The sequence below is a fragment of the Poromitra crassiceps genome (genome assembly GCF_964638095.1).
Source record: "Poromitra crassiceps genome assembly, chromosome: 28".
Classification (NCBI taxonomy): Eukaryota; Metazoa; Chordata; class Actinopteri; order Beryciformes; family Melamphaidae; genus Poromitra; species Poromitra crassiceps.
Genome location: NC_139651.1, coordinates 8,500,371 through 8,513,798, shown reverse-complemented (window position 1 = coordinate 8,513,798; position 13,428 = coordinate 8,500,371). Strand labels below are relative to the sequence as shown.

Genomic DNA, 13,428 nt, shown 5'->3' with positions numbered 1-13,428 from the left:
GACAAGAACAATATCATTTATCTTTATTGTATTAATTGGAAAGGACAATAACAAAGGCTGTAGCGATAGGAAAGGCACTATAGCTCCCAACCTTGCACTTTTTCCCTATCGGTTACTTCCTGTAGTTGATCTAGGAATTGAAGTTGATGTTACATTTACTGTAAGGTTACTCTAGATCAGTGGTTCTCAAATGTTTTCACATGAGGGACCCCTAAACTGACAAAGATTAGACCACGGACCCCCATTTGATAGTATTTTGTCCCACGGTCCCCGATATGATAATAAGATTGATGCTTTTAGATGTTTTATTACAGAAAGTGTATAAGACCCATGAGTAAAATAGTCATTGTGTTACTTATGAATGGAATTATAGCGAAAATAAATTACCCCCCTTTTGGCTGGGGACCCCCTGGAACCCCCTCAAGGACCCCTGGGGGTCCCCCGGACCCCCATTTGAGAACCAGAATCTACAGTCTAGATGACTATAATGTCAAGTGTAACATAAATACCTCTTCTAACATCTTGAAGTTAACACTGAGGAAGGCCTGTGTGCCGAAACTGTTTGTTGCTGCGCTGCCGCCCTACCCAGACTACAGGTATTAAACCTTTGAAAGGACTTTTTTGTGTGCTGGCCTTTTCTGCTGGAACATCTTGGAAGTTAGCCTGCTGTGCTAACGGCAAACGCCGCAAAGTCCACACGTGTGAATCTGAGCAGCAGTCGAGGGTATCTCTCATTCACAAGGAAACCGAAGTGAAGATGGTCAGCCGTGTCAACGTCACGAGAAGCGTTTGAGAGGCAGAGTTTGCACGAGCTCTGCTCTCCTTAGACGCATCAGAAGGTAGAGTAATGGCGTCTCCAAACTACAGGGGTGCTGTGGGATCGCCGCGATTAGCTCGTGGAACTGCTGAAGGTCACCACCGCTGAGCTGAGCAGCCACAAGCCTTCATAAAACCATGCAGCGTATCATTATTTTCAAAGTGTTTCATTATGGACGGTTAACCTTGGCTAACTCTGAGCTAACACTTTAATCAACTGCCTGTAAATGCCTCTGATACGGTGTAATCATTCAGCTTCTCCTCTCCTTCATCAGCGGGGAAAGAAGACGCAAAGGTATCCGGGGTTTTATTTCGAGAAGAGGGGAGGTGTGTGCAGGTGTATGAAGACACACTGTGAGTAAGATGGCTTTCCCTGGAATGAATGTGTCATTTGAAAGACCTGTCAGTGCAGTCCAGGGAGGGGAAACCCCTTCAATGCTCAGGCCTTATAAGAGAGGCAAAGTGGAATGTCACTTCCTGCTCCAGCACTGTGCCAGAGATTTTCATCCGCCATTTATTTTCCCATAGACATTTCGGGGACACCTCGCCATTCCGAAGTGTCGGCATTCCGATCATTGACTTCTATGCTTTCGGAGAGGCGGCCCTTTTTTATCTCCAAAAAATGTTTCGCCGAGAGGTTAGGTTAGGCTTAGGCGTGGGGGGTGGGAGAGGTTAGGTTTAGGGTTAGGGTCTGGGGGAGGGTTATTTCGCAATGGCGAGGTTAGGGTTAGAATTTTGTCGGAATGCCGGTATTTCGGAGTGCCGACATTTCGGAATGCCGAGGTGTCCCCAGACATTTCATAAAATGCTTATAAAATAGTTGTACTTCGTCGAACCAAACGGTTCAGCTAACGCTCTAATCGGGAGAGACCATAGAACATTTCACTCGGACCAAAACTTAAAAAAAAAACAATATTCTTTAAACCCGCATTTTGTTTTAAACGTTTTGGTCGCAGTGAAATGTTATGCGATCTCTCCTGTTTCTAAATATAGCTGAACCGTTTGGTTTGAACCAGTAAAACTATTTTTATACGCATTTTACGAAATGTGAAAATAAATGGCGGAAGAAAATCTCTGAAGCAGGAAGTAGGCGGTCACTTTGCCTCTCTATACAGACCTTGATCACATGAGAGAGTTCACCGGCCAACACAGACAGACGCATCGCAATACACAAAGACATACAATACACATGCCATACACAGTGACCCCCCCTGCAGCTCAAGAATTCCCACAAAGCAAATTCCCAATAGAGGTTTGAGGGATCAGACCCTGATGTGACTGCAGTTTGAGAATGTTGCTGAGGTAAGTTTGAGGCCCATTGTGCCTTTCTGATCATTTTTTATTGCCTGCAGGCAATAAAAAGTTAACTTGGAGTGCTATCCTCTTCTCTTTTAATCTTGACATTCATTGTGGATTTAGCACCCAGTTATTTGTTTAGTTGAGTTGAGCGCGTTTTTTGATTTATTTTCCTTTCTGATCATGTCATTGATTGGGAGCTGGCGAGACTCGGGGGGGAGAGTGTACTTTCACAAGGCCTTTTGTTGATGTGACAGACTTGGGCAGTGACTGCTGAAAGAATGATGTGCCGGCTGGAAAGAAGGACAAACTAACAGAACCAAGCGACCTTTAGGTTTCACACACTCAAATAACAATTGTGTAAATATGAACCTGCATTTTTGTACAGATCTGATTGAGCAACTTCTAAATCCTACAACAACCTCCATTGCTAGCAATCTTCACCATGTTCCTGATTGGCTGTTTACTAAGGCATCTTCATAGTGCTGTTTGTTATTCCATGAATAAATGGCAGGCCCTCTTTAATGTTTAACGTACTTTTGAGACTAATAAAAAACACATCAACAATAAAGACATCATGGCACTTTTTTTAAACCCTCTATATGTGACTCTCTCTCTCTCTCGCTCTCCCTCACTCTCTTGGTTGGTTTTACTGAGTCTATCTTGTCTAGTGATTAATTGTATTGTTGTTGTATTGTATGCTGTATAATAGTCAAGCACCACTATATAAAATAAATGACTTTCCATTAGCCCTTAACAGCAAGAGAGAGAGGAAGAGGGAAAGAGTGACAGAAACAGAGAGAGAGTAAGAAGGAGTGATTGTTCCGGTTTCATTTCCTGATTGAAAAAGAGCAAAGGGGGCCTTGGAAATGATGTGAATGTGTTCTGTGCGAGATAGGATGTGAATGTGTGTTCTGTGCGAGATAGAATGTGAATGTGTTCTGTGTGAGATAGGATGTGTGAATGTGGTGTGTGTGAGATAGGATGTGAATGTGTTCTGTACGAGATAGGATGTGAATGTGTTCTGTGTGAGATAGGATGTGTGAATGTGTTGTGTGCGAGATAGGATGTGAATGTGTGTTCTGTGCGAGATAGAATGTGAATGTGTTATGTGTGAGATAGGATGTGTGAATGTGTTGTGTGCGAGATAGGATGTGAATGTGTTCTGTGTGAGATAGGATGTGTGAATGTGTGTTGTGTGCGAGATAGGATGCAAATGTGTTCTGTGTGAGACAGATGCAAAGAAGTCTCTGAGAAAACCAAATATAGTAGCAATCATATTCCTCCAAGAACAGCTGTTTCATTCCCCTCGGGGGCTGCATAGCGGAGGGAGAGAAGTCTCCATCAGCAGCACGCTGCATTGAGATGTTTGCTCGCATTCAAACTGAGTTTGAATTATGGCAAAGGACATTCCCGGGGAAGAAAACAAAGTGTGCAAAGCAATAGAATATTCTTATCAGTCTAATGTGTGTCTATAAAAGATCCAATCAAACTCTGGCAGAGTGCGATGGCACTTTTCCAATTCCAGGAGACTATTAAAGCTTATTTAGTGGGTGAAGTGGCTTTATGTGCTGCAGTATTATTGCTCCAGTAAAAACTGGATTCAGATGGATATTAACGTTGCCCCCATTGCCACAAACAGACATGATGTTTGGGAAGGGGGGGGGGGGGGTGCTGGCAATCACTGTCTGCGATCTATAAGCAAATCATGAGAGAAAGTTCCCATAACTCCCAGCTATACAGGGCACGTCAAGCTCCGCTGCTAGTAATGAGAGGAAACCAGCATAAACAAGATTGTGCACAAGGGAACAAAGCAGCAGTTTTATTGAGTTCAAAAGTGAGCAACATGGATGCAGTGCAGTGGTAGATTCCCTGCCTACCAACACGAGGATCGCGGGTTCGAGCCCCCTGTGTTGCCGCCTCAGGCTGAAACTCCTCGCTGTCAGGTGAAAGGAAGCGGGCTGGCGATGTCACATGTATCGGAGGAAGCATGTGCTAGTCTACAACCCTCCGCAGATCGGCAGAGGGGGTGGAGCAACGACCCGGGACAGCTTGGCACAGGGAATTGCATTGGCCAAGAACATTATTCGTGAGAAGACGGAAAGACGGAGGGGTCGAAAAGCAACAAAGTCAAGAGAAACAACTAAGAAGGGGTTATTTTCCAATGAGAGCGACTGCTACAGCTTAGAAAAAACGTAATTGAATCTTACAGCTGTTCAAAGTGTCTCCAATTTTCGTAGACATTTCGTCACGTTGTCGCGTATAAACAGGTCATACTGTCTGCAAGTTAGGCTGGCAGTTCCTTTCATTCGTGCCAATCTATTTGAGCGTTCACATCAAAGTTTTATTTACCTCCCCATTATTTCAGCTCTTTGTCCGACAGGTCTGAGGGATATTTGCACACCTGCTGCTATTGTCAGTCCCTTCCTTTAGGACGACCTGGTGGCACCCGGCCTGCGTTACGGGAATGTGTGTTAGGTGGGGGGGTATAGCTGACAAAGGACAGATTAACCCTCGGCATAACATGTAGTATTACAGACACTTTAAAGAGCCTGCTGCCCCATACGCCACTAATGAGAAGGACATTCACATTCACTGTGATCCATGAAAAATTCATTCTTGTAATAATGATTCATATTTCTGTGAGTAGGCTGATTTACTGGGGAGGGGAATACATCTTAAAACCCAGCCCATATTTCTCGTTTGCTTGACAGGACTCATTTATATGTGTTGTTGAGCGAATGGTAAACTTAATAATAAAAAAAGAAAAAGTGATATTCTTTTATTTACTCGCTCGAGAAATTGGAAGCTGACTTTAATCAAAGGGAAATAGCAGGAACAGCTCGAGGAAAGAGGTCCAGCTAGAGATAACACAGCGAGTGGATTGAACGGGTCTGGACCTTGAAAATATGACCCAAAACTGTGTGAGATGGTAGAACATTGGTCAATGGCCTACGCTCCGTGAAAGAACCCGACGGCTTAAAGTCAGGCAAGTTGAAAGGAAAACAGTTGAATGTTTTGATACGGTCTCTGAGCCCATTATGAGAACTGGACTTTAGGGCGAGCAACATCGGAATGGCTGGCTCTCTCTCTAGAAAGTGCTTTACAAAAATAACTGTCTCCCGACAGAGAGGCTATAACCACTATAAGGACACAACATTTATTGAATCAGAAATGATTGACTGCTCCTTTTGAAAACTTAATTCACGGTCGAAGCAGTTTCTGGGGCAACAGGGAATTCCTCACTTCCCTCTAATAAGTCAGCTAGGTTTGATGCTGTCAAAAGATGTAGTGAACCCAAAGCAGATTAAAACACTTTATCATGATGGAAATATATATCTGACTATCATGTGGGACTTCTGCTTTCCTTCAAAAGGGACACACTGTTGACACAAACGGAAAAGAAAAGAGTCCTTCAAACAACTATGTGTAGAAGAAGACTAATTTTACCTCATACGATAGACGAACCCAAATAGACTCAACATATTTTCAAACTTCTTTGACACAGAACAGTAACTGATTTGTCTGTTTGAGGCAGCCGAGTCAAGTGGTATCTCAATGTCAATGCAAATCCAAAAACTCAACCCCCGACCCCACAGATGTGGTTTTCCGACCATATGGGGAATTGTGGGGAGGGTCAAAGACTCCACTTTTATTATAGATGAGTTCAGTCTCTATGGGAATGTGTGAGTTATATAACTGACTTTACGTTGGGGTTTGGCTTTTAAGTCTCGTGGACGTCTTCGTCGGTGACCTTTCTATTTGAACAGGTTTGTGCTTTGTCACATTTTACAAGTGAGTAGTAGGCCGACTAGAAAGCCTTGTTAGGAAAGCTCTTCAATAGAATGCCAAAGTGGAACATCACTTCCTGCTTCAGCACTGCACCAGAGATTTTCATCCGCCATTTATTTTCCCATAGACATTTCGTAAAATGCTTATAAAAATAGTTGTACTTGTTCAAACCAAACGGTACAGATATATTTAGAGACAGGAGAGACCGCCTAACATTTCACTCGCACCAAAACGTAAAAGAAATGCAGGTTTAAAGAAAATATTTTTTCGATGTCGTTTTTTTAAGTTTTGGTCTGAGTGAAATGTTCTATGGTCTCTCCCGATTCTAAATACAGCTGAATCGTTTGGTTTGACCAAGTAAAACAATTTCTATACGCATTTTACGAAATGTCTATGGGAAAATAAATTGTGGAAGAAAATCTCTGGTACAGTGCTGAAGCAGGAAGTGTGACGTTCACTTTGCCTCTCTAATACTTGGTTTAATCACCATCCATCCCAGAATAATTGCAAATTTTCAAACGTGAGATTTTCAGGAGACAAGAGATAACGGGCAATTTCACTTCCTATTAGGGGAGCGGATTACAAAGATCCATAATCTCCTTTGCGAATCAGCAATCAGGAAAAGTATGGTCACTAAAGCAATCAAGAGGAAAACGACTGCTTTGATGTTCAAGCACAAGCAAACAAGTCAACCATTTACTGCTTAGAGGACATTTTAATGACCAGACAGAGATGTTTAGTACTCGCTGAGAAGCTACACGTATTCGTTGGGTGTTGCAGCAGCAGCGATTCAAACAGAACTTTTCTTCTCTCAGAGAGGAGAGATGTTTTGATGGATGTGATGGCAGTGATGTTGTGTCATGATAAATGATCACACACCCCAACACTATGACTTCCTGTGCATCTACTGAGAAGCTGCTGTTGGTTGTTGAAACAGTCATGAAGCTTCACCACACTGTCCAGAAGAAGCAGGGTGCTTTAGTTCAGTGTGGGCCAGCAGAGCTCAATAGGTACTAACCACAGACTGTACTAACCATAGTAGACTGTACTAACCATAGACTGTTCTAACCATAGTAGACTGTAGTAACCATAGACTGTATACAAATATGGGCGTAGCCACCGTGACGTCACCCATTGGTTTGCGCCCGTTTGGAAGCCTCCAGCTTGGCATTTTGGCCATTGCCAGTTTCCCACAGAGCAGTCTGCTATAGAGACACTGCATGAAATAGGCCACGCCCATCACGGGGGAAAAGCTCCCGTTCATTTCCACACACCACCAGCGTAATTTTCCTTGAATTAAACATAGCTAAAAGCTGTTGTGTGGTGGGCTGCGCAGACAACAAATGTAAAAAAATCGCCAGTTAAAGTTTTTGTGTACTCCCGAGCAAAACAAGGAAGCCATTGAGAATTGGCGAGAAGAAAAATGTGGATGTTGCTGTCAATGAAGTAAGTTGGAGTGTTCATCTTCCGTATATACGATCTTTTTGTGCAACACCCGACCATGCACGCGACATAGGAGAAGGCCAGGATTGGACGGGAGTTTGTGTTTTCCCCCATTTTGGGCGTGGTTTCTGAATGATGACGTGCTCCGCAGTGTCTCTATTGGTCCCGTTTCCCACAGAGCCATCTGCTATAGGACGAATCAGCCACCCAGAAATGCGGAATCCCGCTGCAGTTAATAGTATGAGTTGTGCCAAACAAACGTTAATATCTCAAAAAGTATACATCACATCGCTTATATTTTGACATTCTGAGTGAGAGCAGAAGTAGCTCAAGAGGTGATGTATAATATATGCATGTCGTGTTAAAGTTGTGTGAAGTGTCGCCGTTTTTAAAATGTAAACAGAGTTAGTCAGCTAGAGTCAGACACACAAGCTTCGCGCCACTTGGGCTCCATAGGGTTCCATTGCCGTTGCCACCCAGTGACTGTGTTTGTTTACCAAAATGCTGCTCGGCTGATCCCTCGTATTGGTCCGTGATCGGGGAGCTGCACGTTCACTTGACAGTCAACCTGCCAATCACGCCTAAACGTCTTTTTTTATCATCTACTTTATATACAAATTCACTCCCTGTACAGCTGTCATGAATGGTGAAATTAGCTATAGACCAAAACCATTTTTATTTATGCTGAAAAAATGGGCATTTTTACATAGCGCACATTTTTACATAACAGGGATCGACTCCCTTTTGGAGCCAGCGTCAAGTGGAAATTTCGAGGAACTGCAGTTTTGACACTTCCGCAATGGCTTCATCTGTCCAAGCCCGATTGGTTGCCGCTTTGTACCAACACTGACAAGCTTAGGTGGTGTTTAATTCCCAACAGGCTCTCCCATTCTAAACACATGATACTGTAAGGAGCTTTTATTTGACTAAAAGACAACACAATCCTCCTCTCAGCTGTTCTTTAAGCTGCTGCACTCCCAGAATAACATCTGATGCCTTTATGGGTCTCGCAAGCCACCAGTTGAGAAACACAGTTTTAGAAGTTTGAGTTGAGCTATGCATAAATGAAGCATTGCTGGCTAATTTTTGAGGAGATGTAACGCAGTGGGTTTCTGAGCAGTGGAGTCTGGACTAAAGAAGGTCCTTGTGAGTGCTGAACTGGTTTCTGAGCAGTGGAGTCTGGACTAAAGAAGGTCCTTGTGAGTGCTGAACTGGTTTCTGAGCAGTGGAGTCAGGATTAAAGAGGTCCATCTGGGAATGGGTCTGTGTCTTGTCTGAGACTCACATCGTTCTCAGACGTCGTCAGATCCACCTCATAAAACAGAACAGACAACCTGGCCCAAAGTCTCCCACAGGTTCACGGCTCACAGGCGAATGCTGCTGGTAAAACACCCAGTTGTGTGTGTGTGTGTGTGTGTGTGTGCGTGTGCGTGTGCGCGTGTACACGCCATGGTGTCAACATGTGTCAATGTGTGATCATCAAAACGAAGCGAGCGACAGGGCGTGATAATGTGTTGCCACAGGTTTCAGAAGATATCAGCCTCATCATGGTTCACCACCACGAGGCCTCTGCTGGCAGCAGACCCTAGTTTGGCTCTGGTCTACAGAAACAATCAGTGTGTGATGTGAACCCCCCCCCCCTCCGTAAAAGCCCATTTCCATAAACACTGACATAGTTTCCAACCGATACGTCTCCATCACCTCACGGAAGCGTCCTTGTGACATCATCGTTCCAGGGTCTTTTCGCAGGCCCATGGCAGCGAGCGGCGAGGGGAAGCCCATGCAGGAAGCGTAGGGCATCGAGCAGGAAGTGGAAGGAGATCACACACGCACGCGCGCACACACACACACACGCACACACACACACACACACAGCTGCTGTGTAGACCTAGATGTGGCGCGGCCTGGATTTTCAGACCGTGCCACACAGTCGAGAAGACAAACCAGGCATTCTTATGGGGGCAGGAATCCCAGCCAAGTACAGTACTTCTTCAAACAAGCAGGATCAAAATAACACTGTGTAATCTCAGAGGGGGGGACATTGGGGCTGTTTAATAAATCTGTTGAACTACGTCTCTGACAAGGCACAATTAAAAAGACTCGGTGGTGAAACAACACATCAGCTATTCACTTCCTGGAGACATTTCAACATTTAACATGCCACCGGCGCTTGGGGTCATATCCATCAACTCCTGAGCTGGACAAAGTGGACAGCCTCTAAGGTTGCCCCGCCTCCTCCACCTCCTCCTCCTCCTCCTCCTCCTCCTCCTCCCATTTAAAGTTGTGTTTGGATATGTTTAGAATGTGTGTGATGAAATGGCACCAGCTGTGCACACTGGGGAGATACACACACGGCCCCCCCTGGCCGAGCCCAAGCATTAACCCCTTCCCTGCCAGTCAACAGAAGGGACAGGCTAACACAAAGGGGAGCCCGGCCCACTCCGGCCAGCACACAATAAGGAGCTACGGCCCCGCTGCCTGGGGGCCTAGCTTTGCTGCTTACAGTCATTCTGCATCTGGGCCCTGCCCTCTCTTAATCCCTTGTTGTTTTTTTGCTTTCCTTACACATGCACTGGGGGCAGTAGGGGCCCCCGAGTCGCCCACAAGCAGGCTTCTGTTTCACCTACTCCACCTACTCCCAACCTACTCCACCACCTAACCCATCCACCTACTCCAGCAGCACGTTTTATGGAATCTATAAAGATAATTACAGCTGCAACCCTACATCATCATCGTGCCAAATGTTACGGTGCGGACAACTTCCTAATGATGGCTTTTACGGCACACTTAAGTCTTTCATATCGCAGATGAGTGGATGATAAAAAAACAAAGTAGATGTTAAAGGGACAGCTCACCCTAAAATCCAAAATACATGTATTCCCTCTCACTTGTAGTGCTATTTATCCACCTAGATCGTTTTGTGTTAGTTGCCTGAGTTTTGGAGATATCGGCCCTAGAGATTTCTGCCTTCTCTCAAATACAATGGAACTGGATGGCACTCGGCTTGTGGTGCTCGAAGCACCAAAAAAGTACATTTGAAAAACTCAACAGCAATGTCTTTTTCCCGAACTCATGACCCGGTTATTCAAGGTAATCCACAAACCTTGTTGTGAGCAGTTTCATGTAGGAACTATTTTCTTTAGACCGAACTACACCCACTAGCTACTAGTTAGTTCCTACATGAAACTGCTCACAACTAGGTCTGTGTTATCTTGGGTAACCGGGTCATGATTTCTGGAAAGAGACATTGCTGTTGAGCTTTTCAAATGTATGTTTTCGTCATTTCGACCACCACAAGCCGAGTGCCATCCAGTTCCATTGTATTTGAGAGAAGGCAGAAATCTCTAGGGCGATTAGGGCTGTGCAATAAAATCGATATTTCAGAAAGATATCGTGATATATCGCCATATTGATTATTTTGCACGGCCGTCTGTTCAGTGACATAATAAGAATACTTTTTATTTCAGTGTGTTCAGTAACACACTCAACAACACTCAGTAGTTTTGATTCAATTTGTCCACTAAGTTATCAATATAATGTGATGTATATATTATTACACTACCTGGGTGGTGCACAGCAAATTTACTTTTCAGTAAATTATGTCGAGTATTGCAATATATCGCAATATGTATTGTATCGCAATATATCGTGATACAATCGTATCGTGATGACGCATGTATCGTGATACATATCGTATCGTGAGGTCCTTGCCAATACCCAGCCCTAAGGGCGTCGGGCGATATCTCCAAAACTCAGGCAACGAACACAAAATGATCTAGGTGGATAAATAGCACTACATGCAAGAGGAAAAACATGTAATTTGGGATTTTAGGGTGAGCTGTCCCTTTAAATAAATCTGTGTTCGGCCTGAGGGAAATGACTGTACTTTGTGCGCGGCATCAGAGTCAGTAGAATCAGTTAGAATTCCCGCAGTGAAGACACGTCTGACGTGAAGGTCAAAAGCCCGCAGTGAAGACACGTCTTTACATGAAGGTCAAAAGAGGCGGCCGTTGCTGTCGTCTCCCACCGGTCCAAGAAATGGGTCTCTGTCCATCACACTGTAATGTTGCCTCCATGTTTCGCCAGGGGGAGCGGCTGGATGCAATACACACCCATTGAAAAAAAGACGAGAAGAACTGGTGAACCATGAACTCAATCACAGCAGGGTGAGAGAGGCAGAAATTTAGAACTACACTTACTAAACATACAGAGTAGAGCAAGGAAAAGAAACCGGAGTCACTGTAGTTACTGTAATGCCTCTCTACCACTGGGGGAAGGTGCTCTCTCTCTCTCTCTTTCTCTCTCTCCCTCCCTCCCTTCTCTCTCTCTCTCTTCTCTCTAAAGTGCCTAAGTCACGCAGTCTTCCTGGTTCGGCCTGGGGACTGGGGGGGAGGCATTTCATTGCCCATTCATTTCTTAAAAGTCTTATAAAAAGAGTTCTACTTGGAAAAACCAAGCGATTCAGCTATATTCAGAATCACCGGAGACCATAGGAACCAGAGGACTCGGACCAAAATGTAAACAAAAACACACACAAAAGTGCAAGTGAAAAGTGCTATGGTCTCTGGTGGTGATTCGGAATATTATATGCCTGAATCGCTTGGCTTGTCCAAGCTAAACTCTTTTCTGAGGATTTGAAGAAGTTGAGAAATGAGTCCCGCCGCCACTCTGCGTTTCAGAAACCCTCTTGGAGGAAGGCTGCTCACTCCTCTCGGAGATCTCTCCTCGCAAGGGCAAAAGTCCCATAGCGGTTTTTTGATAGTCCACACTATTCTCATATAATTGACTTCCAGAATATAGTCAACTGTCGTGGGTCAGGGTCTATTCCGGTGGGTTAGATTTTGTTTTACGATGACCCGTCCCCATGCCTGTTGACACTTTATAGAGAGGCAAAGTGAACGTCACTTCCTGCTTCAGCACTGTACCAGAGATTTTCTTCCGCAATTTATTTTCCCATAGACATTTCGTAAAATGCTTATAAAAATAGTTTTATTTGGTCCATCTAAACGGTTCAGCTATATTTAGAATCGATAGAACATTTCACTCGGACCAAAACTTTAAAAAACAACATCGAAAAAATATTTTCTTTAAACCCGCATTTTTTTTAACGTTTTGGCTGAGTGAAATGTTATGCGGTCTCTCCTGTTTCTAAATATAGCTGAACCGGTTGGTTTGAACAAGTAAAACTATTTTTATAAGCATTTTACTAAATGTCTATGGGAAAATAAATGGCGGATGAGAATCTCTGGTACAGTGCTGCTGAAGCAGGAAGTGACGTTCCACTTTGGCTGTCTATACTGAGCACATGAATATCCCGCTGCAACTTTGGCGTCAACATATGGCCGCCGTCAAACTGTGACAGGTCACATGACATATGGCTGTCATCAACTGTGACAGGTCACATGACACGTGAACGTGTGCGTTTCCTCCCCACAGTGTGTGATAATATTGTCTCTGTGTTGTCCCAGTATACGTGCTGTGTGTTACTACGCGGGTTGTCTTTGTCTCTGCGTCGACGCCACCATCACACACTCTGATCCCATTTCAAAACGTGTGAATTCCCGACTATAACGCGCTATGATGTGTCAGCAGTGCTGGAATTGGTTGTTGCAAATAAAGCTTGTGTGTGTGTTGCCGTTGCCACCCGACACAGGTGAAGATTTTCTATTATGAACATCTGCTGGTCATTTCAGTCACGCTACGTCTGGAGCTAATGAAAAGCTACATTAAATGGATATTGTACCTGAAACATGATTCAACTTGACGAAAAATCGAACACATGGCACATAAATATGGCAACAACAACAGAGGGGTCCCGTTCAGGAAGCCATTTAAGTTGATCACACCCAGTGTTGGGGGTAACTCATTACAAAAGTAACATATTACATGTATATTACTTTTAGCAGTAACTCAGTAATATAACTTATTACGTATAGGATTTCAGTAATAGTATACCAGTTACTTTGTCAAGTAACTCAAGTTACAAATTGAGTTACATTTTTTCAAATCAAAGCACATATTTAAATAAAGATAGAATAATTTCCTAATCAAACTGTCTGTTTTTATGCAAATAACCACTAC

The 13,428-nt window shown here is 44.0% G+C and overlaps 1 protein-coding gene across 1 annotated transcript in view; it reads right to left on the bottom strand.

Annotated features, from left to right (window-relative positions):
- tox3 (TOX high mobility group box family member 3) overlaps positions 1–13,428 on the bottom strand; it is a gene marked incomplete at both ends in the record, with an annotated part of 67,480 nt that overhangs the window by 50,002 nt on the left and 4,050 nt on the right. The gene's annotated exons all lie outside the window — the stretch shown is intronic.